This window comes from Mustela nivalis, assembly GCF_964662115.1.
Source record: "Mustela nivalis genome assembly, chromosome: X".
Lineage (NCBI taxonomy): Eukaryota > Metazoa > Chordata > Mammalia > Carnivora > Mustelidae > Mustela > Mustela nivalis.
This window is the reverse complement of record NC_139040.1, coordinates 56,803,229-56,829,122: the sequence shown is the minus strand read 5'-3', so window position 1 is coordinate 56,829,122 and position 25,894 is coordinate 56,803,229. Positions and strand designations below refer to the sequence as shown.

Genomic DNA, 25,894 nt, shown 5'->3' with positions numbered 1-25,894 from the left:
AATAAAATCTTGAAATAAGAGAAGATAAGTACCATATAATTTTACTTACATGTAGAATCTACAAAAAAAGAAAAATGAATTAAAAACAAAACAATAACAAAATATGAAAGAATAGTCGGCTGCCACAGGAAAGAGCTTGAGGGGGGCAAGCAAAATAGGTGAAGGGGATTAAGAGTTACAAACTTCCAGGGGGAGGAGTCAGGATGGCGGAGAGGTGGCAGGCTGAGACTGCATCAGCTAGCCAGAGATCAGCTAGATAGCTTGTCTAGGGATTGCAGGCACCTGCAGATCCATCGGCAGATCGAGGAGGAGAGGGGCGGCAATTCTGGAGGCAGAGGGACAACCACTTTCTGAAGGGTAGGACTAGTGGAGACGTGGGTCCAGAGCGACGGGGGGATGGACCCGGGGGGAGGGGCTGGCTCCCGGTGGGCTGCGGAGCAACGGAGCACAAAATCGGGACTTTAAGGGGTCTGTTCCACTGAGGGACATTGCTCCGGAGGCTGGACCGGGGCGAGGCCCACGCGGGGTCCGCGTGGCCTCAGGTCCCGCAGGGTTGCAGAGGGATCGAGGGTGTCTGAGTGTCGCAGAGTTTGCGGGAATTGGAGCGGGAGAACCGGCTGCAGGGACAGAGCCGACAGTGGGCTCACGGCTCGGTGTTGCCTTGAGCCAGCCGCAGGCTTGGTGGGCTCGGGGTGCGGCCAGAGGTCAGGCGGACAGGAGTACCTGGGCGCTGTTCTCTGGGGGCGCACTGGGGGGTGGGGCCCCGGGCTCTCGGCTCCTCCAGGCCGGAGACCAGGAGACCGCCATTTGTGTTCCCGTCTTCCGGAACTCTACGGAAAGCGCTCAGGGAACAAAAGCTCCCGAAAGCAAACCTGAGCGGATTACTCAGCCCGGCCGCTGGTAAGGGTGCTGCAATTCCGCCTGGGGCAAAGACACTTGAGAATCACTACACCAGCCCCCCCACCCCAGAAGATCAACAAGAAATCCAGCCAAGACCAAGTTCACCTACCAAGGAGTGCGGGTTCAATACCAAGGAGAGCAGCAGAATTCCAGAGGAGGAGATGGCAAAGCACGGAACTCATGGCTTTGTCCCTGTGATTTTTTTTTTAGTCTTGCAGTTAATTTAATTTTTTTCTTTTTCGTTTTTTTTTTTCTTTTTTCTCGCCCTAGGGGAAATTTTTTTTTTAATTTTTACCTTTTTTTACCGTTTTTTAACTAGTTTATCTAATATATATTTTTCTTTTTTATATGATTCTTTATTCATTTTCTTTTTTAAATTCTTTTCCTTTTTTTTCTCTTTTTTTTTTCTTTCTTCCCTTTTGAACCTCTTTTTATCCCCTTTCTCCCCCCTTACGATTTGGGATCTCTTCTGATTTGGTTAAAGCATATTTTCCTGAGGTTGTTGCCACCCTTTTAGTATTCTACTTGCTCCTTCATATACCCTTATCTGGGCAAAATGACAAGACAGAAAAATTCACCACAAAAAAAAAGAACAAGAGGCAGTACCGAAGGCTAAGGACCTAATCAATACAGACATTGGGAATATGTCAGATCTAGAGTTCAGAATGACAATTCTCAAGGTTCTAGCTGGGCTTGAAAAAGGCATAGAAGATATTAGAGAAACCTTCTCGGGAGATATAAAAGCCCTTTCTGGAGAAATAAAAGAACTAAAGTCTAACCAAGTTGAAATCAAAAAAGCTATTAATGAGGTGCAATCAAAAATGGAGGCTCTCACTGCTAGGATAAATGAGGCAGAAGAAAGAATTAGTGATATAGAAGACCAAATGACAGAGAATAAAGAAGCTGAGCAAAAGAGGGACAAACAGCTATGGGACCATGAGGGGAGAATTTGAGAGATAAGTGACACCATAAGACGAAACAACATTAGAATAATTGGGATTCCAGAAGAAGACGAAAGAGAGAGGGGAGAAGGTATACTGGAGAGAATTATTGGGGAGAATTTCCCCAATATGGCAAAGGGACCGAGCATCAAAATTCAGGAAGTTCAGAGAACGCCCCTCAAAATCAATAAGAATAGGCCCAAACCCCGTCACCTAATAGTAAAAGTTACAAGTCTCAGTGACAAAGAGAAAATCCTGAAAGCAGCCCGGGAAAAGAAGTCTGTAACATACAATGGTAAAAATATTAGATTGGCAGCTGACTTAACCATAGAGACCTGGCAGGCCAGAAAGAGCTGGCATGATATTTTCAGAGCACTAAACGAGAAAAACATGCAGCCCAGAATACTATATCCAGCTAGGCTATCATTGAAAATAGAAGGAGAGATTAAAAGCTTCCAGGACAAACAAAATCTGAAAGAAATAAAGGCCTCAAATGACACACTGGACCAGATGGACATCACAGATATATTCAGAACATTTCATCCCAAAGCAACAGATACACATTCTTCTCTAGTGCACATGGAACATTCTCCTGAATAGATGACATCCTCGGCCCTAAATCAGGACTCAACCCATATCAAAAGATTGGGATCAATCCCTGCATATTTTCAGACCACAATGCTCTAAAGCTAGAACTCAACCACAAAAGGAAGTTTGGAAAGAACTCAAATAAATGGAGACTAAACAGCATTCTTCTAAAGAATGAATGGGCCAACCGGGAAATTAAAGAAGAACTGAAAAAAATCATGGAAACAAATGATAATGAAAATACAACGGTTCAAAATCTGTGGGACACAACAAAGGCAATCCTGAGAGGAAAATATATAACGGTACAAGCCTTTCTCAAGAAAAAAGAAAGGTCTCAGCTACACAACCTAACCCTACACCTAAAGGAGCTGGAGAAAGAACAAGAAAAAAACCCTAAGCCCAGCAGGAGAAGAGAAATCATAAAGATCAGAGCAGAAATCAATGTAATAGAAACCAAAAACACAATAGAACAAATCAACGAAACTAGGAGCTGGTTCTTGGAAAGAATTAATAAAATTGATAAACCCCTGGCCCGACTTATCAAAAAGAAAAGAGAAAGGTTTTCCACATATAGTATCATATCATCTGCGAAGAGTGATAATTTGACTTCTTCTTTGCCGATTTGGATGCCTTTAATTTCCTTTTGTTGTCTGATTGCTGAGGCTAGGACCTCTAGTACTATGTTAAATAGCAGTGGTGATAATGGACATCCCTGCCGTGTTCCTGACCTTAGCGGAAAAGCTTTCAGTTTTTCTCCATTGAGAATGATATTTGCGGTGGGTTTTTCATAGATGGCCTTGATGATATTGAGGTATGTGCCCTCTATCCCTACACTTTGAAGAGTTTTGATCAGGAAGGGATGCTGTACTTTGTCAAATGCTTTTTCAGCATCTATTGAGAGTATCATATGGTTCTTGTTCTTTCTTTTATTGATGTGTTGTATCACATTGACTGATTTGCGGATGTTGAACCAACCTTGCAGCCCTGGAATAAATCCCACTTGGTTGTGGTGAATAATCTTTTTAATGTACTGTTGAATCCTATTGGCTAGTATTTTGGTGAGAATTTTCGCATCTGTGTTCATCAAAGATATTGGTCTATAGCTCTCTTTTTTGGTGGGATCCTTGCCTGGTTTTGGGATCAAGGTGATGCTGGCCTCATAAAATGAGTTTGGAAGTTTTCCTTCCATTTCTCTTTTTTGGAACAGTTTCAGGAGAATAGGAATTAGTTCTTCTTTAAATGTTTGGTAGAATTCCCCTGGGAAGCCGTCTGGCCCTGGGCTTTTGTTTGTTTGGAGATTTTTTTTTTTTTTTTTTCTTAGCAACAAAGTATTTATTAATTAAGGTATATAAATTTCTTAGACAAAATGCTGTTGCACACTTAATAGACAAAAGTATAGTATAAATATAACCTTTATATGCACTGGGAAACCAAAACTCTAGTTTGGAGATTTTTAATGACTGTTTCAATCTCCTTACTGGTTATGGGTCTGTTCAGGCTTTCTATTTCTTGCTGGTTCAGTTGTGGTAGTTTATATGTTTCTAGGAATGCATCCATTTCTTCCAGATTGTCAAATTTATTGCCGTAGAGTTGCTCATAGTATGTTCTTATAATAGTTTGTATTTCTTTGGTGTTAGTTGTGATCTCTCCTCTTTCATTCATGATTTTATTTATTTGGGTCCTTTCTCTTTTCTTTTCTTTTTGCAACATGGGGGCTTAAGTGGGTACGAGAAGAATAAATGAAAGAAGATGGGATTGGGAGGGAGACAAACCATAAGTGACTCTTAATCTCACAAAACAAACTGAGGGTTGCTGGGGGGAGGGGGTTTGGGAGAAGGGGGTGGTATTATGGACATTGGGGAGGGTATGTGTTTTGGTGAGTGCTGTGAAGTGTGTAAACCTGGTGATTCACAGACCTGTACCCCTGGGGATAAAAATATATGTTTATAAAAAATAAAAAATTATATTAACATTTAAAAAAAAAAAAAGAAAAGAGAAAGGACCCAAATAAATAAAATCATGAATGAAAGAGGAGAGATCACAACTAACACCAAAGAAATACAAACTATTATAAGAACATACTATGAGCAACTCTATGCCAACAAATTTGACAATCTGGAAGAAATAGATGCATTCCTAGAAACATATAAACTACCACAATTGAACCAGGAAGAAATAGAAAGCCTGAACAGACCCATAACCAGTAAGGAGATTGAAACAGTCATTAAAAATCTCCAAACAAACAAAAGCCCTGGGCCAGACAGCTTCCCAGGGGAATTCTACCAAACATTTAAAGAAGAACTAATTCCTATTCTCCTGAAACTTTTCCAAAAAAGAGAAATGGAAGGAAAACTTCCAAACTCATTTTATGAGGCCAGCATCACCTTGATCCCAAAACCAGACAAGGATCCTATCAAAAAAGAGTACTATAGACCAATATCCTTGATGAACACAGATGCGAAAATTCTCACCAAAATACTAGCCAATAGGATTCAACAGTACATTAAAAGCATGATTCACCACAACCAAGTGGGATTTATTCCAGGGATGCAAGGTTTGCTCACCATCGACAAATCAGTCGATGTGATACAACACATCAATAAAAGAAAGAACAAGAACCATATGATACTCTCAATAGATGCTGAAAAAGCATTTGACAAAGTACAGCATCCCTTCCTGATCAAAACTCTTCAAAATGTAGGGATAGAGGGCACATACCTCAATATCATCAAGGCCATCTATGAAAAACCCACCGCAAATATCATTCTCAATGGAGAAAAACTGAAAGCTTTTCCGCTAAGGTCAGGAACACGGCAGGGATGTCCATTATCACCACTGCTATTCAACATAGTACTAGAGGTCCTAGCCTCAGCAATCAGACAACAAAAGGAAATTAAAGGCATCCAAATCGGCAAAGAAGAAGTCAAACTATCAATCTTTGCAGATGATATGATACTATATGTGGAAGACTCCACTCCAAAACTTCTAGAACTTGTAGAGGAATTCAGTAAAGTGTCAGGATATAAAATCAATGCACAGAAGAAAGAAGGAAAGAATGTCCAATGGAAAAAAGACAGCCTCTTCAATAAATGGTGCTGGGAAAATTGGACAGCCACATGCAGAAAAATGAAATATGACCATTTCCTTACACCACACACGAAAACAGACTCAAAATGGATGAAGGACCTCAATGTGAGAAAGGAATCCATCAAAATCCTTGAGGAGAACACAGGCAGCAACCTCTTCGACCTCAGCCGCAGCAACATCTTCGTAGGAACATCGCCAAAGGCAAGGGAAGCAAGGGAAAAAATGAACTATTGGGATTTCATCAAGATCAAAAGCTTTTGCACAGCAAAGGAAACAGTTAATAAAATCAAAAGACAACTGACAGAATGAGAGAAGATATTTGCAAACGACATATCAGATAAAGGACTAGTGTCCAGAATCTATAAAGAACTTAGCAAACTCAACACCCAAAGAATAAATAATCCAATCAAGAAATGGGCAGAGGACATGAACAGACATTTCTGCAAAGAAGACATCCAGATGGACAACAGACACATGAAAAAGTGCTCCATATCACTCGGCATCAGGGAAATACAAATCAAAACCACAATGAGATATCACCTCACACCAGTCAGAATGGCTAAAATCAACAAGTCAGGAAATGACAAATGCTGGTGAGGATGCGGAGAAAGGGGAACCCTCCTACACTGTTGGTGGGAATGCAAGCTGGTGCAGCCACTCTGGAAAACAGCATGGAGGTTCCTCAAAATGTTGAAAATCGAACTGCCCTATGACCCTTCAATAGCACTACTGGGTATTTACCCTAAAGATACAAACGTAGTGATCCAAAGGGGCACGTGCACCCGAATGTTTATAGCAGCAATGTCCAAAATAGCCAAACTATGGAAAGAACCTAGTTGTCCATCAACAGATGAATGGATCAAGAAGATGTGGTATATATACACAATGGAATACTATGCAGCCATCAAAAGAAATGAAATCTTGCCATTTGCAACAACATGGATGGAACTAGAGCGTATCATGCTTAGCGAAATAAGTCAAGCGGAGAAAGACAACTATCATATGATCTCCCTGATATGAGGAAGTGGTGATGCAACATGGGGGCTTAAGTGGGTAGAACAAGAATAAATGAAACAAGATGGGTTTGGGAGGGAGACAAACCATAAGTGACTCTTAATCTCACAAAACAAACTGAGGGTTGATGGGGGGAGGGAGGTTGGGAGAAGGGGGTGGGATTATGAACATTGGGGAGGGTATGTGCTTTGGTGAGTGCTGTGAAGTGTGTAAACCTGGTGATTCACAGACCTATACCCCTGGGGATAAAAATATATGTTTATAAAAAATAAAACAATTAAAAGAAAAAAGAAAGATTTACATTTTGCTGTATGTAGTAGACTGTCAAAAGTGGTTTAACCATATTTTTTCATTTAACAAGAAGACTACAGAGAGTGTTTTCTGGTGTTGGTTCAGAGTCTTAAGAAAGTCAAGTGAACTATCTTAGAGTTTTTCATGGCTTTTTATTCACAGTTGCAAACATTGCTGTTGGAGTTCTCACTATTAAGACACATTTCTGGCAGAAAGATAGAGGTAAAAGAGAATGATGTCTTGTATGGCTGACACTTTGTCATATGGTTACAATGTAACTAGAAAAGAGACAATAAAATATTTGATGTTGTTTAAAAAAAAAAGAGTTACAAACTTCCATTTTTAAAATAAAGGATGAATTCCTGGAAACATACAAACTACCAAAACTGAAACAGAAAGAAGTAGAAAACCTGAACAGACCAATAACCAGCAAAGAAATTGAATCAATAATAATAAAAAAATCCTACCAAAAAACAGAAGTCCTATACTAGATGACTTCAAAGGTAAATTCTACAAAACATTTAAAGAAGAGTTAAACATTTAAAGATAAGTTAATTCTTATCAAATTATTACAAAAAATAGAAATGAAAGGAAAACTTCCAAACTCAATCTATGATGCCAGGATTACTCTGATTCCAAAACCAGACAAAGACTGCACTAGAACTAAAAACAACAGGCCAATATCCCTGATGAACACCGATGCAAAAAATTCTTGATAAAATAACTAACAAACTGAATCCAACAGTATATCAAATGAATCATTCACTATGACCAAGTGCAACTTATTCCTGGGATGGTGGTTCAACCTGGGTGGTTCAACACTCACAAATCAATGTGATACACCACATTGAGAAAAGAAAGAAAAAGGACCATATGAGATAGTCAATTATCATATGGTTTCACTTATTTGTGGAGCATAACAAATAGCATGGTAGACATGGGGAGTTAGGAGAAGGGAGTTGGGGGAAATTGGAAGGGGAGGTGAACCATAAGAGACTATGGATTCTGAAAAACAATCTGAGGGGTTTTAATTGGGGGGGGGAGGTTGGGGTACCAGGTGGTGGGTATTAGAGAGGGCACGGATTGCATGGAGCACTGGGTGTGGTACAAAAAACAATGAATACTGTTATGCTGAAAATAAATAAAAAATAAAATTTTAAAAAAGGACCATTTGATCATTTTAGTAGATGCAGAGAAAGCATTTGGCAAAGTATAACATGGGATCATGATAAAAACCCTCCACAAAATCTCCACCCTCACCACTGTTACTTAATATCATATTGGAAGTCCTTGCTGTCAGAAAGCTGTCAGACAACAAAAAGAAATAAAAGCTATCATATCAGCAAGGAGGAAATCAAAGTTTCATCATTGGCAGATGATGTGACTCTATATAGAAAACCCAAACGACTGCACCCAAACACTGCTAGAAGTGACAAAACTTCAGCAAAGTCACAAGGTGTAAAATCAATGTACAGAAATCTGTTGCATTTCTGTACACCAACAATGAAGCAGCAGAAAGAGAAATCAAGAAATGATACCATTTACAACTGTAACAAAAACCATAACGATACCTAAGAATAAACCTAACCAAAGAGCTAAAAGATCTATATTCTGAAAACTGTAGAACACTTATGAAAGAAATTGAAAAGGCCACAAAGATATGGAAAAATATTCCTAACTCATTGATTAGAAGAACAAATATTGTTAAAATGTCTGTATTACCCAAAGCAATCTATACATTTCATGCAAATTCTATCAATACATTAACAGCATTTTTCAGAGGTAGAACAAACAATCCTAAAATTTGTATGGAACCTCAAAAGACTTTAAATAGACAAAACAACCTTAAAAAAGAAAAGCAGAGGTGGAAACATTACAATTTTGGACTTTAAGTTACATTACACAGCTGTAGTGATCAAAATAGTTTGGTACTAGCACAGAGGTAGACATATAGACCAACAGAACAGAACAGAAACCCAGAAATGGACCCTTAGCGATACAGTGAATTAATCTGTAGCAAAGCAGGAAAGAATACCCAATGGGAAACAGTCTCTTCAAGAAATGATGTTGGGGGACGCCTGGGTGGCTCAGTTGGTTAAGCAGCTGCCTTCAGCTCAGGTCATGATCCCGGTGCCCTGGGATCCAGTCCCACATCAGGCTCCTTGCTCTGGAGGGAGCCTGCTTCTCCCTCTGACTGCCTGCCACTCTGTCTGCCTGTGCTCCCTCTCGCTCTCTCTCTCTCTCTGACAGATAAATAAATAAAATCTTAAAAAAAAAAGAAATGATGTTGGGAAAACTGGACAGCAACATGCAAAAATAAGCTACTGAGACCCAATCATCTGCACAGTGAAGGGAACAATCAACAAAACTAAAAGGCAACCTAGGTAATGGGAGAAGATAGCTGTAAGTGACATATCTGATAAAGAGTTAGTACCCAAAGCATGCAAAGATTTTATAAAACAAAACAACCTCCCAAAAAATCCAGTAAGAGAATGGGCAGGAGACGTGAATAGACATTTTTCCAAAGAAGACATCCAGATAGCCAACAGACACATGAAATGATGCTCAACATCACTCATCATCAAAGAAACACCAATCAAAACTACAATGAAATTTCACCTCAAACCAACCAGAATGTCTACAATTAACACTATCAACAGCAGCTGTTGGAGAGGATTCAGAGAAAGGGGGTCAACCCTCTGACACTGTTGATGAGAAACTAGTGCTGCCACCCTGGAAAACAACGGTACAGAGGTTCTTCAAAAAGTTAAAAACAGAACTCCCTATGATCCAGCAATTGCACTACTAGGTATCTACCCAAAGAATACATAAATACTAATTTGAAGGGATACATATACCCAGATGTTTATAGCAACATTATCAACAATAGCCAAATTATGGAAGAAGTCCAAATGTCCACTCACTGATGACTGGATAAAGAAGGTATATATATAATGGAATATTAGCTATAAAATAGAATGAAATCTTGCCATTGCAACAACATAGATGGAGTTAGAGAGCATTATGCTAAGTGAAATAAGTCACTGAGGAAAGACAAATAGCATACAATTTCAATTATATGTAGAATTTAAAATATAAAACAGAGGATCATAGGGGAGGAAAAAGAAAGGCAAGCCAAGAAACAGACTCACCTACAGAGAACAAACTGATGGTTACCAGAGGGGAGGTGTGTGAGGGGGATGGGTTAAATAGGTGATAGGGTTTAAGGAGGGCACTTAAATGATGAGTATAGATAATATCTAAGAAAAAATAGATATATTTTGATTTATTTTAGATTTAGATTATATATCACATATATACACACACACATACATATTATATATATATATATATATATATATATATATATATATATATATATATAAATGTAAATCACACACACACACACACACACAAACTTAGTGGAAAAATTAAACGTCCTCTGTTTTGGGGATCAGAGAAAGACTCCTCAATGCACACCACCTAGTGGCAAGTAAGTACGTAACAGTATATAAGTACATTCACATATACAGTATTGAAACGATATACAAACACATATTTAATTCATCAAATAGTGGAAGCATACATTCATCTCCACAAATACTTTGAATAGACTAAGAAGCTGCTTAATAATTTAAAAGCTTTATGAAGCACAGCCCAAATCTGAAAGTCATAGGTAAATCTTGAAAGAAGAAAACAAAAGCAAAAGCAAAATCTTTCCTGTCCTGCAGAAATCTATCTTTGGATGTCAGTTTGATGAAATGTGTATTTTGGTACTCACTTTATTCCATCAGATGTTTTTTAACTGTGATTTATGACTATAAAAGAGAAGTTTTGTGTTTATACCTGGTAAAAAGGCTTTGTGTGTGAATAAATGCATACAGATTGTGGATTTTTCTTTCAAGTTCATCATTTTCTTTTTAAAGATAATTTATTTCAAGACAAAATAAAACCCTCAAATTTAGAAATAGCCATAAAAGTTTCAGACCTCTGAAAACATGTCCTTGCACCCCTCGGGGTCTGCAGACCCTCAGTCTGAGAGACACTGCCCTACGTTAACCCTATGACATTGTTAGGAAAAAAATGTTACTGTCAAATTATAGATATACATATGTTCGAAGTATGGGATTAACATTGATCCCTAACATTTTTCTTGGCACTGCATTTCTCCTGCCTAGTCATTTTTTTCACGTAGACATGAGACAGTAAGGCAGATTGTTACACAACTAATGTGTTTCTAAGTATTTCTTTTTTTCTTAAGATTTTATTTACTTATTTATTTGACAGGTAGAGATCACAAGTAGGCAGAGAGGCAGGCAGAGAGAGAGAGAGAGAGGGAAGCAGGCTCCCCACTGAGCAGAGAGCCCAATATGGGGCTTGATCCCAGGACCCCGAGATCATGACCTGAGCCGAAGGCAGTGGCTTAATCCACTGAGCCACCCAGGCGCCCCTCTAGGTATTTCAATACAATCACATTCCTTGGTGTAAATCAGACAAGACCTGAACACAAGGAATATACTATCCAGTGTTTGATCATGACCATATTCAGCAATTATTTTACTGCTAATTAATCCAGGAAACCTGAAAACCATTTGCAAAAATATTGTCAAGTCTATTTATAAACTACAGCTTCATCTGTGAATTATGAGAACACATTTGCTCCAATGTACTGTGCATTAATGAGAAATCAGGGGAAAACATTTTCAAAATAGCCATTTCTTCTTCAAGTCACTGGTCTCAAAATTATTCAATATAGAAATGTCTTGCTTCAGATATTTTGACAATTTACTCATTTATTTAAATTTGTTTCTTATGCATACATTGAGTGCATAGCATTATAAATATACTATTTCCTGAGCATAGTTCTTTTTTTAAAAAAGTTTATTTCTTTATCTGAGAGAGAAAGCTCATGCTAGGGGTTGGGGTGAGGCAGAGGGAGGGGGAGAGAGGCCCAAGCAGACACTGCAGAGCATGGAGCCCAACATGGGGCTTGATCTCAGGACCCATGATATCATGGCCCTAGCTGAAATCAAGAGTTGGATGCTTAACCAACTGAGCCACCCAGGCACTCCCTGAACATAAGTCTTAAAGTCTTAAACTAATTTCAAATGGGTTAAGAGACTCAAAAGAATAAAGGTGTTTCTCAATAATGTCTTCAATACTTCTCTTTTAAAAATAAACAGTAGTGGCACCTGGCTGGCTCATTTGGAGGACTGTGTGACTCTTGATCTTGGAATCATAAATTCATGCCCCACATGGGGCGTAGAGATTACTTAAATAAATAAAACTGTAAAAAAAAAACTTTAAAAAAATAAAATTAGAATAGAAGGTGGGCAATGAATAGCAGAGATGGTAGTAATTAAGATACTGATTCTGAAGAAGAGTTTAACACAATTTTGATGGCTTTCCCTGTACTTAATACTTTTTATTAATGTATGGATATAATAACTTCCTAAAATTTAAGTAATAAAACATGGATTTTTAATCTGGAAATGTTCTTAGATATTCTGAATACTATGCCTTTTTCACAGTTGAGTAAACAGAGGGTCAGAGGTGTAAAATCATCTATTTGGAGCTTGTTTTATGAAAACTGTCTAATGTATATCATAAGTTCTTTGATGTCTAATTCACTTTGTCTAATATCTAGCACATTATAGAATACAACTTACTAAATAAGTGCTTTTGATGATGATATTACTTAGCTATCAACTGAAGGACAATCCTGGCTTTTCTAGGTCTGCTGAAACAAAGTACCAAAAACTGAATGGCTTAACCAGAAATGTATTGTCTCACAATTATGAAGGCTAAAAGCCTGAAATCAAAGTATTGGGAGGGCTGGTTCTCTCTGAGGGCTGCGAAGGAAGGCTCTGTTTTAAGCATCTCTCCTTGACATCATCATATTCATATAGCATTCTCCCTGTATGTGTGACAGTATCCAAATTTCCCCCTTTTATAAAGACACCAGCTATATTGGAAGAAGGGTCTACTTTACTCAAGTATGACCTCATATTAATTTAACTAATCACATGTGCAACGATCCTATTTCATTATAAGGTCGCATTCTGAGATTCTGGGAGTGAGAACTTCAACACACGAATTCTTTTTTGGCGGGAAGGAGGCACAGTTCAACTCATGACACTGACTGCTTATTCCCATAACAAGATTAGAGGGTAACTTTCTTTATCAACCCCAAATGCCATCAATTCCTGTGCAGAGGAGGCACAGTTCAACCCATGATACTAACTGCTTATTCCCATAACAAGATTAGAGGGTGACTTTTTTTTAAAATATTTTATTTATTTATTTGACAGACAGAAATCACAAGTAGACAGAGAGGCAGATAGAGAGGGAGGGGGAAGCAGGCTCCCTACTGAGCAGAGAGCCCAATGCGGGCCTCAATCCCAAGACCCTGAGATCATGACCTGAGCCAAAGGCAGAGGCTTTAAACCACTGAGCCACCCAGGCACCCCGGTGACTTTCTTTATCAGACAAAAATTCCATCAATTTCTGTGCTCTCTCTCTCTCTCTCTCTCTCTCTCTCTCTCACACACACACACACACACACATAAATATCTACATCTAATTCCTGAAACCTATGAATATATTGGGTTCCATGGCAAAAGTGAATTAAGGTTGCAGAGGAATTAAGGTTCCTAATCAGCTGATGTTAAAATAAAGAGATTGTTTTACATTATCCGAGTGGACAGGGCCACAAGTCAAGGAATATGGGCAACCTCTAGAAGCTAAAAAAGGCAAGGAAATAAATTCTTTCCTAGATGCTTTAGGGAAAAAATGCCTGTTGACATCCTGGTTTTAATAGATATCATTAACCCAATGATATCTATTTCAGACTTCTAACCAGTGGAACAGTAAGATAATACATATGTTGTTTTATTTTTTAAAGATTTATTTCTTTGAAAGAGAGAGCATGAGTGGGAGAGGCGGAGAGAGAGAGAAAATTTCAAGCAGACTCCATAGTGCACATAGAGCCCAAAGTGGGGCTCTATCCCAGGATCCTGAGGTCATGACCTAAGCTAAAACCAAGCACTGGACACTTAAACTGTACCACCCAGGCACCCCAATACATGTATTGTTTTAAGCCACTATGTTTGTGGTGATTTGTTACAGTAGGAAATAGAAAACTATTGAAGATATTAATGACAGTGACCCCAATACATCTATACTCTTTTGTAACATTCTGTTGACAATTGGGGAAAATGTCATTTCAATGGCAAGGCCATTACTATCACCAAAATAATTGGATTCACTCAGACTCAGCAATTCTACCCATCACATAGGTGTAAGCTATTCTTTCAATGAGAAAGACTCCAAAATGGAACAAAGCTGATGTATATTAGAAATATAATACTTCAATTACATATTTCTTTACACATGTGAAAACTGTCAAAAAGAAATTAAGGGATTTTTCTGATTATCAGCTCTTAAAAATCTAAGATGTAGTTATATTTCACTTTATATCAGTATTTCTCAGAGTTTAATGTGCTTATGAATCATCTGGAGATCTTATTAAAACACAGAATCTGATTCTGTAGGACTTGGTTGAGATCTGAGATTCTGTAATTTCCAAGACGTTTCCAGGTGATGCTCATGCTGGCACTCCATGGAACACACTTTGAGGAGCAAGAATTAGATACAGATACATTAAACCATACCAGAAAAGTTAATTGGCTACACATCACAAGCAATACTGAGGTTTTTTTGTATTTTGTATTTTTTGTTTAACTGCCTCTTTACATTAAGCACTAGCAGTTGGGAAAAGAAGAAAAAATCTCAAACTGACCTTTAACATCTTTTAAGCATTCACTGGTAATAAAAGTGATCCTAGAGGTTCTAAATAAAATGATTATTTTTAATAAGTTACATACATATTCAAAAATAACTTCTTGTTATCTCAGGACAGTGGGATAGGGATGCCTAGGTGGCTCAGTTGGCTGGGTGTCTGCCTTTGGCCTAGATCATGATCACAGGGTCCTAGGACCGAGCCCCACATCAGGCTCTCTGCTCGGTGGGGAGTCTGTCTCTCCCTCTCCATTTGCCCCTCCCCTTGCTTGTGCTCTCTCTCTAGCTCTTGCTCTCTCTCTCAAATAAATAAAATCTTTAAAAAAAGAATAGTGGGTATAAGTCAAGGCTGAGCATTGTATACTTAATGTAATGATGCCCACTAATGTAGAATATATTTTTCTTCCATATTTCATTATGCTTCAGGTCTCTATTAAAGAGATTCCAACACAACTGACAGGTCTATGAAAGGGTAAAGATATTTGGAGGATGGGTCTCATATAATTACTTTCCTAAGTGGCATAACCACTTCATACATAAAACACACAATACATAGACCAAGCCAACCAAGCAAAACAGTATATATATATATATATGTGAATATATTAAATCAGAGAAAGACAATTATATGATCTCTCTGATATGAGGAACTTGAGAGGCAGGGCAGGGGGTTGTGTGGAGTAGGGAGGGGAAAAAATGAAACAAAATGGGATCAGGAGGCAGACAAACTATGAGACTCTCAATCTCACGAAACAAAATGAGGGTTGCTGGGGGGTGGGAGAGTAGAGATAGGGTGGCTGGGTTATGGACATTGGGGAGAGTATATGTTATGGTGAGTGTTGTGAAATGTGTAAGCCTGATGATTCACAGACCTGTACACCTGCAGCCAATAATACATTATATGTTAATAAACAACAACAACAATCTATTAGTGTAGTAGAACAAAACCCAAAGAAGAAAGAAGAAATGCTTTTGCCATTGCTTGGTACGAGAACAGGAAAGAATAGTTTTATGGGTCTATATGCCTTCTGCTTCTGAAGCCATTGGAGGTTAACACAATGATCTCTTTCTCCTAAATCTTGGGCTTTCTATTAAAAAATTTTATCTCCACTGATAGAAAAAGGAAAATGTCAAAAGCAGTAAAGACTCAGAAAAAGAGAGAAGTTAGAGGGAAATCACATGCACATACATGCATACACATAAAAATTTAAAAACAATAAATAAAGGTGGGCAGCACCTAGAATGACACCTGCTGTAAAGCCCTGGCTCTGCCACTTACTACTTGCATGACCTTGGGCAAACATCATGCACAAATTCTTGTCTAGATGAGAAAAGTGCCTACCTACCCGGGGCATGTTTGCATTTAAGAATCTTAAAATGAATTGCCACCAACTCCAAGGGAAGTGAGGCTAAGAAAATGTTTTCCTAAATTTTTGCCACTCTGACAACACTTTCTTGAGTATAGCTGACACACAATGTTACATTCGTTTCGGGTGTACAATTTAGTGATATGACAAGTTTATGCATTATGCTATGTTCACCACAAGTATAGCTACCGTCTGACCCATTACACTATTACAATATCATTAACTGCAGTCCTTAGGCTCTGCATTTTATTCCTCTGATTTACTCATTCCAAAACTGGAGGCCCATATATCTCCCTCCCCTTTACCCATTTTGTTCAATTCCCCATGTCCCTCCATTTTAAAGATTCTAAGGATCAACCCAATTAGAATATAACTCTAATTGTAAAACAACAGGAAACCAAGAGGGTAAGACAGATGCTGTTGTAGATTTCTTTACAGATGAGAAATGTAAAGTATAGCATTTAATTGACACAATATAATCTCATTTATTCAGTTGCCAAGTACCTAGAGCTATAGTTAATCCACGAAATTTTGCTACTAGTTGGTGTATGGATGACTCCATTTGCACATACAAGTTTCAATTTATTGTCTTGAAATTTTACACAGACTAGAAAGGTCTCACAGTGTTAATGACAGCTTCTGAATATACTAACATCTCCAGCTCCCTTCTTATGCAGAATATATCTCCCTAGAATTTTCACTGCTTACTTCTAAACCAGTATGCCTAGATATAATATACTCCATACAAGTATATTAAGACACCACCAATGTCATGTTTAGCTGACTCCACTGTAGAATAAAAATTAACTATTCAAGTATTTTTACTCTGTTTGGGGTTATAACATACAAAATACATAAGTCTTTCTGAAACTACAATTTTAAAAGCAGAACTAAATATCTTTAAAAATATCTTTTATACAAAACTTAATGCCATGTTTTTCAACCAAGAGACTGTGTTTTAGTAAAATATCTTAAAAGAAATGTAAGTATACACTATTTGGTCTGCCTTAGAAATCAGTGATTTTGTAGAAGTAGCTGCTATTCATGGAAAACTTTATGATATAAAACACATACATAAATATAAACACAAATATGCACACACACACACATGCATGCATACACACACACATTGGGCTGGGATTCCACAGACTAAGATTCTTGTTAAAGCTCTGCCTAAGTTAGTTAGGCGTCTGCCTTTGGCTCAGGTCATGATGCTAGGGCCCTGGGATCTAGCCCTGCATCAGGCTCCCTGCTCATTGGGGAGTCTGCTTCTTCCTCTCCTCCTTGCTCATGCTCTCCCTTGCTATCTTTGTCTCTCTCAAATAAATAAAATCTTTAAAAATAACTTTGCCAATGACAGTACAGACAAAAGGTTGATATCCAGGATCTATAATGAACTCCTCAAACTCAACACACACGAAACAGGCAAACATATCTAAAAATGGTCAGAAGATATGAACAGACACTTCTCCAATGAAGACATACAAATGGCTATCAGACACATTAAAAAATGTTCATCATCACTTGCCCTCAGGGAGATTCAAATTAAAACCACATTGAGATATCACCTTACACCAGTTAGAATGGCCAAAATTAACAAGACAGGAAACAACATGTGTTGGAGAGGATGTGGAGAAAGGGGACCCCTCTTCCACTGTTGGTGGGAATGCAAGTTGGTGCAGCTTCTTTGGAGAACAGTGTGGAGATTCCTCAAGAAATTAAAAATAGAACTTCCCTATGACACTGCAATTGCACTCCTGGGTATTTACCCCAAAGATACAGATGTTGTGAAAAGAAGGGCCATCTGTACCCCAATGTTTATAGCAGCAATGGCCACAATCGCCAAACTATGGAAAGAACCAAGATGCCCTTCAATGGATGAATGGATAAGAAAGATGTGGTCTATATACACTATGGAGTATTATGCCTCCATCAGAAAGGATGAATACCCAACTTTTGTAGCAACATGGATGGGACTGGAAGAGATTATGCTGAGTGAAATAAGTCAAGCAAAGAGAGTCAATTATCATATGGTTTCACTTATTTGTGGAGCATAACAAATAGCATGGAGGACATAGGGAGTTAGAGAGGAGAAGGGAGTTGGGGTAAATTGGAAGGGGGGGGGGTGAATCAAGAGAGACTATGGACTCTGAAAAACAATCTGAGGGGTTTGAAGTGGTGGAGGGGTGGGAGGTTGGGGTACCAGGTGGTGGGTATTATAGAGGGCACGAATTGCATGGAGCACTGTGTGTGGTGAAAAAATAATGAATACTATTTTTTCTGAAAATAAATATATTAATTTAATTTAATAAATAAATAAATAACTTTGCCTCAGATTCACTGCATATGTATTATTTGGTGATTAAGAATCAAAACAGACCTGTTCGGATCCTGACTGTGACATGTTGTCATTGTGTGGCCCCAGGGAGATCAACTACTTTGAGCTACTGTTTTATCACTTGTAAAATGAGAAATAATACTAGAAACGATCTCATAGGGATGTGGTGAAGTTTAAATGTGAAAATATATATAAGGTTTTTAGCATAATGCTTGGTATTAAGTGCTTAATAAATATTAGTATTTCTTAATTCTGCTAAGTTACTTCACTTCTCTAGACTTCAGCTTCCTCATATGTAAAATGGGGGGACTGGTTTGTCATTATAAAATCCCCTCCAGCTCAACTAAAACTTAAATGAGAAAGGCCAATGCCATCCTCTCATTCAGACTGGAGTTGTAAAATAAACCTTGAAACATGAATACCACAGGGGCACTTGGGTGGCTCAGGTCATGATCCCAGGGTCCTGGGACTGAGCCCCCCATTGGGCTCCCTGCTCAGTGGGGAGCCTGCTTTTCCTTCTCCCTCTGTCTGCAGCTCTCCCTGCTTCTGTGCTTTCTCTGTCAAATAAATAAATAAAAGTCTTTAATAAAAAACATGAATACTGCATTCTTTTTTAAATTTTATTTTAAGCTTTCTAAAATGGGCAGTATATCCCTATCATTACATTCTATCTAGAGTGTCCTACCTTTGAATAATTTAGTTTATTGATCTACATGTAAAGTCTAGGTAAGTCTTATTAATTACTAAAAGCTAAAACACTTTGAGGGAATTTCCATAATGTAAGTAATATAAAGGATTTTCCTTTATAGTAACATTCATAGTTCACTCACAATGATTTCTGACAATGATTTTTAAACTTAAAGGTTATAATACCTTCTAGAATGGTTTCTATCCATGTTCTTAAACCACAAACTTTGATATGTTATTGGTTGGGATGGTGCCTTAAAGTAAGGCAGCAGCCAAAGTGAAATCTGTAGAAAGCCTCAATATTGAACTGTAATCACAAATTCCATCAAATAAAACTGAGCTCCATGAAACAATGCAGTTTGAAGTCCTAGGTGTAGGAAAGTGACAGCTGATATGTTATACAATAGCAGTTATGGCAGCCATCACAATGATTAGCTCTGAGTCAATAGACATACAATGAAAGCTATCAGTGATAGTCAATGTAAAGCAGTAACTCCAAGATATATTGCAATAAAGAGGAAATAATTAGTAGGTTTTAACAAAACCTATAAGAAATTATAGGTTGTAATGTAATGTCACCAATAAGAAATAAATGGAAAATGTCTTAGTGTTTTTTAAACCTGAAAAAATTACAGACAGAACCACTTCTGGGATAATGTCCCCTTGGTCTTTTTTATGAAGACAGTATATGTTTGGAGAGGACCTGCTATATAGATATGTCCATATTGCTTTTTCTCTGACTCATAATCAAGTTTATCTAGTCACCGGAGGATCCCTTGCTTGACCAACAGTGAATAAATTTTCATATATACAGATCTCTCTATAACAATCTTGCTACCCAAGAAACTGGGATGCAAAAGCCATATATAGTTATAGTTATAGTTATATATTCAAATAATCATTAGTAGGCAGAGGATAAAGAATTAGATGGCATCATCCCAACACTTAAGAAGGGGTTTTAAATTCAGTTGAGAAATTTAGTCCAACACATACACGCAAATAAGAAGACAATATAAAACAGACTATAAGAAAGTGACAAATATAAAAACCGATGTACAAGTTCTAGAAAAAGTGAGCTGAATAATGGTTGGGTTACATTAAGAAGGTACTCAGCAGAAAGGTGCAACTTGAACCTCCAAATTGGGTAAGATCTGAATAGGCAGAAAAGAGGGCATGTGAAGTGTGTGAAGTGTGTTGTAGTAGTTCAAGGAGCAAAGTCAGGGAGGTAGATTGTTCAGGAGACATTAAGGAGAATTGTGCACTGAAAAATCAAGTAAAATAAGGGTCCCAGGATACAATGAAGCCAGATTATGAAGTTTTTGCAGTCTGACTAGAATTGGGCTTGGAAAGATAAAAGATAAATTCCAAGAATATTTTGGTGAAGAAAATAACTTGCTAAAAGGAGTGTTTACTGACCATCAGTCTGGCAGGATGAATTAAGGATTTGGGCACAAGTGAAAGCTGACTGGGAGGTTCCTGGAGTGACTGAATGGATGGTGATGAGAGCTTAGATTGTAGAAGAAGAGCTTAGATTGTAAAGAAGAATTACATCAGTGTCCTTTCAAAGGAAAATTCACTAGGACTCTATAACCACTTAACCATAAGAAATGGGGGGGGGAATCAGATTTCTCTGTGAAATAGTCAGGAATTAATAATTTTTCCATCAAGGACAAACAGGTTGTTCCTCACCACTGCTGAGTAATATTGCCCCCCCAAAAAAAGGAGAGTTAAAACGGGTCTCCCAAAAAGGATTTGCCTTTGCTGGTTTTAGCAGAGACACTGAGGCAGAAAGGAAGAAGGAAAGACTTAGCACCAAACCAGAAAGGGAGACCAAGGCTTTGTAAGAAACCGTTACAAGAAAAAAGAGGAAAAAAGACAAGAAAGTTAAATTTCTTACTCTGAGTCTCCACAATGGGTCTCATCTGAGTCTCTCCAAAGAGTTTAAGTTTCAAAATCACTGAGTGGCACCTCAAATCATAGTTCATTGAAGATTAAAAGTTGGATTCGCTTGAATAATTAGTGTGTTTTTTTTTTAACAGTTTCTCATCTCAGGAATTTCTATTTCACAAATTCCTCTTCAAGTTCTTTCAGTTGTTACAAACCTGATATCTGTAGATTAAGAACTTGCTTTCTTAAATTCATCAGGCCCATCTGCGGTCTGGATATGCTCACTAAACCAGATTCAAAATAAGTGGCAGGTGTCTCTCCATGAACAGGCTCTTGAAACAACACACAACCAACTCCCCAGCCCTTTCCACATTCCGCCCAGACAGCTCAGCCCCACCTCCTCCAGCGAAACCGGAAACGCGCCTGCGCAAACTCCGCGTCTATTCTTCTCGCCACGAACTTCTCCCCTCCCCCAAGTTCTTAATGCGCAGGCGCAGCACTCGGTGCATTTGAGTAGGGTTGTGAGAAACCCGCTGTCCAGTGAAATGTAGAAGTGGTAGAATTCAGCCCCCTCCCCGCCTCCTGTCTTGGGAGGCAGATGTGCCACTTCCTCCTACTCCGAAGCCTGAATGAAGTGCATTCCAAACGTCGCCCTCTCTCGGAGCAAGGTCCTTTGCTCTCTGGCAATGCCCACTGGATCCCTATCCTCAGCTGTTTTTTAACCTCAGGCTGTCTCCAGCCTTGACTCGGGTAGTAGAGGCAGCTGGCTCCCCCCAAACCACAGCGGTTTGTTGGCAGCCACTTTAGGCCTCTGAACCTATAAGTCCCCCACTGGGCAGAGCATTAGCCCTGTGTCTTGCTCATCCTCCTTCGCCCTTTACACCCACCCAGGCTGGGTCCTTACCTCGGGGCGTGGTGCGGTTACGGGAAGGATCGAAGGATCCCAAATCAGGCCAGTGCTGGGGCAGGCAGATTCAGCAAGATTTTTCCTGGGTCTCACTGTCTCCTCAGACAATGAAATCAGCGTGTCCGATCATCAATTCTCATCATGATTGTGACGTCACAAAAGACAGCGACCAATGGGAGCCCGAGATCAGCTCCGGACAGTCCCTGGCCTCAGCCCAGAACCCAAGAGTGGGAGGGGGGAGGAAAGATAGCTGCCTGCAGTGGGGCTGCCTCTTCCCTGCACACATCAACTGTGTCCAAGGCCAAGGCTCTCTGTACCTCTCCCTTCCTGAATAGCTGCGGACATTCAGCATCCCTGTGACTATAGTAGTTACATGGCACCCTTTGAGCAGGTGCTGTCTGGTCTTCCAACTTGAGATTCGCTTTCAGCAGAATTGTTGCATGCCAAAATCAAATGATCGCAAACAGAAATATAGTCTTTTGTGGTCAGTGTTCAACTGACATGTATATACTCAGTGTTACTACAATCAAGAAAGTTTCCCTCAAGCCTTTGGAATTTATCGATAAGAGCAAGTGTACAGTTTTATGTGACCAGCTGACTCTCCGACTAAAGCAAGAAATTAAAATTATGAGTTCTATTCACCTAACCTCAATCCCTATTCTGCCAGAAGTTACTTGGGTGAACACCACTGCACCATAGCAAGGGAGGAAAAAAAAAAAACCCACAACTTCAAGTCATATGCTACTTGATACATTCCCCAAATTTGCTGGGTGCCATGAAAGATGTACAATTTATTGGTCCTGTGCTACTATAGAACTTATCACTCAGAAGACGAGATTAGCAAATATTAAACATTCACAACAATAAAATTAAGCACATTATTAGATGTTCAATCATCAACTACAGATAAGACCTACATTGTTTAGTGACTGGAAATGCCAGTGAGGTGATAACCATTAGGAAATCATGTTATTTTGTAATGGAAACTTGAGATGGCTCTTGAATAGTGGAGAAGAGAGGACTGAAAGCACTGTCCAGGTGTTGGGAAGAATAGGCAAAAGTATGAAAGCATAGATATATATGATATAAGGAAATCCATGATAAACTCAGCCTTGCAAACAGCATATATGAAGACCAGTGGGGAAATAGGATAGACTGATAATAAAAGTCTTTGAAAGTAGGCAGAGAACTTCGATTTTATTAAAAGACACCGAAGACCCTAGGGCAGGGTACCTAAACCCTCTACAGTCATCTACAAAGCAGGTTGAGGGATTTTTTTAAAGAAAAGTCTAATCATGCCCAGATCCAGACTGTCCAATGGCTTATATTCACATATATATTACATAAAATACAAATTTCTTACCATAGTCTCAAGGTCCTAAGTGATCCGGTCTTTGCCATCCTTATGGCCTCACCTCCTGCCACTCTGCAGTTAATTCACTTTCAGATCACATGGGCCTTCTCTCCATTTCTCAAACAAATTAATCTCACGACCACATGGGGACCCTCATACAGTTGTTCAGTTTGATCTTTATATGACTTTAGTTCATTTGATTAACATTTCTACTCAAATGTAACTTTTTTAAAAGTACCCTCTTTAAAATTTTAAAGAAGTTACACTGTAACCCTATTCTAAATTGTGATCAACACTTCATTTATCTCCCTTTCCTGTTTTATTTTTCATAGCATTTACTACTATCTAACATACTCTATATTTTTAGTTATTATTATTTAGCAAATATAAGCTCCATAAGGGCAGGATTTTTTTGTTTTAATTATTTTTATATTCCTGGCATCTAGAAGAGTCCTGGATATGAGGTGGACAAATCAGTATTTGTTGAATGAAAGCAAATTTTTCAAGTAATTTGTTAGTCATCAATTTGAAGGTTGAATCAGATTGGGGATAGGCTGGAGAAAGAAAGATAAGTTAGACAGTTACAGTGGCAATATTAGTTTCTAGATTACTTGGGGCTAGATCAGAGCATCAAGAGCAGTAATAAAGAGATATTATTAAATTTCAAAGAAGGAATGATTAGGATGAAAAATGAGGATTCGGAGACGGCTTACCTATGATAGAATAACATATTCATTAATTACTTACAGCACAGCCTTTTAAACATTTTTAAAGTAAGCTCCACACCCAGCATGGACTCCAATGCAGAGCCTGAACTCACAGCCCTGAGATCAATATCTGAGCTGAAATCAACAGTTGGAGGCTTAACTGACTAAGCCAACCAGGCACCCCAGTATCTACTGCATATCCTGAACTGAAGTGATTTGAGAGAAAGAGAAAACCAGGATTTCTACCCTTAAAGAATTTATTGTCCAACTGACAAGAGAAAACAAATATGAAACCAGAGTTTACAAAGAAGTAATTAAATTCATCCAGTTGCCCATTCTTCTTTTCCCTTCACACTCTATATCCAAGCCATCTGTGAATCCTATAGGTTGTACCTTCAAAATACATCCAAAATCTAAGCACTCCTTACTTCTCCCATTACTGCTACAATAGTCAAAGTAATTATCATTTCTAGGTTAAGCCACTGCAAAATCATCTTACATGGTTTGGTTTTGTCTACTACTATTTTCTTTAATATTTTCTCTTAGCAGCTGTCAAAATATTCTTTATAAAGTTGAATAGGATCATATTACTCCCCAGCTTAAAGCCCTCCAAATGCTTCCCAGCACATTAACAATAAAATCCAAAATCCTTGTGGTTTATTTCCTGCCACTTCTTTCTGCCATGGCTAACTATGCTACACTGACCTTTTTTCTTTCCCTCTCTCTTTCTTTTTGAAAATCGTGTTCCTTCTTTGGAGATTTTGCTCTTGCTATGCCTTCTTAGAAAATTCTTCTCCAAGATCTTCCCATAACTTACTACTTCACTCAGGTGGCCAGCTAAGATTTATCTCCTCAGAAATGTCTTTATGGACCAATGTATTTAAAATGGCATCTCCAAATCACACTACATCCTCTGTCCTCTTGCTGTGCATTAGTCTTCTCAAATCACTGTAGGAAATCACATAATTTGCTTATTTATTTAGCCTTTCCTTAGGTTAGGATTTTATCTCTCTTATTTACTGTTCTATCCCCACCTGGTATGAAACTTTGTTGAATGAAGGAGTGTAGAAAAGCATAAATTGTGTGGTATAAGCTAGAGTAATTGGTATTCAGAAGTCTGAGATGTTGCTAGTACCATGTCATAGGTATCCATCCCTGTTTTCACACAGTGTATCAATTAAAGCCATGTTCATTGAATTTGTGGACGAAAACAATCTGAGAGGAATAATTAAAGTATAGATGTTAATAAGACTGCAAGAATCTCAAAAGACTCAAAATTCAAATGCAGCAAGATCAAATTGGATAGGGCTGAACAGTTAAGCCTTACTTTTAGGTCTACAAAATCAACTGTACAAGTACAGAATGGGCAATAAACACTTACGGTTGGAAAATTCTATTTATAAAATTTGTAAATTCAGTATGAGCTAGAATACCACAGCTGTTAGGAAAGATAATTGAGGGGCACCTGGGTGGCTCAGTCAGTTAAGCGTCTGCCTTCGGCTCAGGTCATGATCTCAGGGATCTCAGGGATCATGATCTCTGAGATCAAGCCCCACATTGGGCTCCCTACTCAGTGGGAATCCAGCTTCTCCTCTGCCACTCCCCCTGCTGTGCTCACTTGCTCCCTCTCTCACTGTCAAGTGAATATATAAAATCTAAAAAAAAAAGAAAGAAAGAAAGAAAGAAAGAAAGAAAGAAAGAAAGAAAGAAAGAAAGAAAGAAAATCAAGAATTAAACTACAGTAAGAAAAAGTTAGCATCAGGGCACCTGCGTGGTTCAGTCGGTTAAGTATCTGCCTTCCACTTAGGTCATGATCCCAGAGTCCTGGGATCAAGTCCCACATCGGGCTCCCTGCTTAAGCCTGCTTCTCCTCTGACTGCTTCTCCCTTGGCCTCTGCCTGTTGCTCCCTCTGCTTGTGCCCTCACTCTGACAAATAAATAATTAAAGTTTTTTTAAAAAGAGAAAACGTTACCATCTAAAGCAAGAAAGTTAAGAGTCCTACAATTCTAGACCCTGATCAGACAA

The 25,894-nt window shown here is 38.5% G+C and overlaps 1 protein-coding gene across 1 annotated transcript in view; it reads right to left on the bottom strand.

Annotated features, from left to right (window-relative positions):
• HDX (highly divergent homeobox) overlaps positions 1–21,933 on the bottom strand; it is a gene marked incomplete at its 3' end in the record, with an annotated part of 216,621 nt that extends 194,688 nt beyond the window's left edge. Inside the window, exon 1 of the mRNA XM_082716515.1 lies at positions 21,805–21,933. The remainder of the gene's footprint in view (positions 1–21,804) is intronic.
• Positions 21,934–25,894: the final 3,961 nt, after the last annotated feature.